Genomic DNA, 2,500 nt, shown 5'->3' with positions numbered 1-2,500 from the left:
GACATTTCAAATCAAACTGAAATGTATTGAAATGAATTTTTCCCATACATTTTTGACAATGTGAGGTGTGCATGGCAAAAAACACTCACGGTGAAGGCATGTGATATAATATGAAAATATCAAAAGTTAACTAACCAATGATATTGAAGCATATAAATCGAATCATAACTATATGAAACTCGAATTTAAGCCATATTAAACTGGTAATATTGTGATTTTATGCCTGGTTTTCCATACGTTAGTTTAAATAGAAAAAATTTTCGAATATATATACATATATGAAGAATCTATATTCTAATACTAACATGTTATGGAATATAACCTTGGCATATTGGCACTAAAATATATAATAAAGACATTTCAAATCAAACTGAAATGTATTGAAATGAATTTTTCCCATACATTTTTGACAATGTGAGGTGTGCATGGCAAAAAACACTCACGGTGAAGGCATGTGAAATAATATGAAAATATCAAAAGTTAACTAACCAATGATATTGAAGCATATAAATCGAATCATAACTATATGAAACTCGAATTTAAGCCATATTAAACTGGTAATATTGTGATTTTATGCCTGGTTTTCCATACGTTAGTTTAAATAGAAAAAATTTTCGAATATATATACATATATGAAGAATCTATATTCTAATACTAACATGTTATGGAATATAACCTTGGCATATTGGCACTAAAATATATAATAAAGACATTTCAAATCAAACTGAAATGTATTGAAATGAATTTTTCCCATACATTTTTGACAATGTGAGGTGTGCATGGCAAAAAACACTCACGGTGAAGGCATGTGAAATAATATGAAAATATCAAAAGTTAACTAACCAATGATATTGAAGCATATAAATCGAATCATAACTATATGAAACTCGAATTTAAGCCATATTAAACTGGTAATATTGTGATTTTATGCCTGGTTTTCCATACGTTAGTTTAAATAGAAAAAATTTTCGAATATATATACATATATGAAGAATCTATATTCTAATACTAACATGTTATGGAATATAACCTTGGCATATTGGCACTAAAATATATAATAAAGACATTTCAAATCAAACTGAAATGTATTGAAATGAATTTTTCCCATACATTTTTGACAATGTGAGGTGTGCATGGCAAAAAACACTCACGGTGAAGGCATGTGATATAATATGAAAATATCAAAAGTTAACTAACCAATGATATTGAAACATATAAATCGAATCATAACTATATGAAACTCGAATTTGAGCCATATTAAACTGGTAATATTGTGATTTTATGCCTGGTTTTCCATACGTTAGTTTAAATAGAAAAAAATTCTCGAATATATATACATATATGAAGAATCTATATTCTATACTAACATTTTATGGAATATAACCTTGGCATATTGCCATTAAAATATATAATAAAGACATTTCAAATCAAACTGAAATGTATTGAAATGAATTTTTCCCATACATTTTTGACAATGTGAGGTGTGCATGGCAAAAAACACTCACGGTGAAGGCATGTGATATAATATGAAAATATCAAAAGTTAACTAACCAATGATATTGAAGCATATAAATCGAATCATAACTATATGAAACTCGAATTTGAGCCATATTAAACTGGTAATATTGTGATTTTATGCCTGGTTTTCCATACGTTAGTTTAAATAGAGAGTTATGGAATATAACCTTGGCATATTGGCACTAAAATATATAATAAAGACATTTCAAATCAAACTGAAATGTATTGAAATGAATTTTTCCCATACATTTTTGACAATGTGAGGTGTGCATGGCAAAAAACACTCACGGTGAAGGCATGTGATATAATATGAAAATATCAAAAGTTAACTAACCAATGATATTGAAGCATATAAATCGAATCATAACTATATGAAACTCGAATTTGAGCCATATTAAACTGGTAATATTATGATTTTATTCCTGGTTTTCCATACGTTAGTTTAAATAGAAAAAATTTTCGAATATATATACATATATGAAGAATCTATATTCTATACTAACATGTTATGGCATATTGGTGTTATTGTATTTTATTCCTGGTTTTCTATAGTTAGTTTAAATAGAAATAAATTTTTGAATTCAAAATTTTATATTCTATACTAGCATTACATAGAAATTATCCTCAACTGTTTGTTTCTTGTATAAATACAGGAAATTAAACAGATGATGAAGAGAAAAAAATAAGAAAAACAAAAATTTATAAGAAAAATTAAATTTTAAACAAAGGAAAAGAGGAGAAAATTTTTTCAATCATATATATTTATGATTAAAAAATAGAATTATGAAATTATTAATTTCAATTCAAAGAGAAAAATTATGTAATATATGAAATTATTACATTAAAAATGCATTTGAAAAAAAAGTAAAATGTTATTAAGAATGATAAATTATTTGAAAATTGGCAAATATTAAGAAGAAATATCGTTCTTATATTTTTATATAAAATATATAATATAGAGAACGAAAATTCTTTTTCATAA

The sequence above is a fragment of the Anastrepha obliqua genome, unplaced genomic scaffold (assembly GCF_027943255.1).
Source record: "Anastrepha obliqua isolate idAnaObli1 unplaced genomic scaffold, idAnaObli1_1.0 ptg000187l, whole genome shotgun sequence".
Taxonomy (NCBI): domain Eukaryota; kingdom Metazoa; phylum Arthropoda; class Insecta; order Diptera; family Tephritidae; genus Anastrepha; species Anastrepha obliqua.
This window is presented reverse-complemented; position numbering follows the sequence as displayed.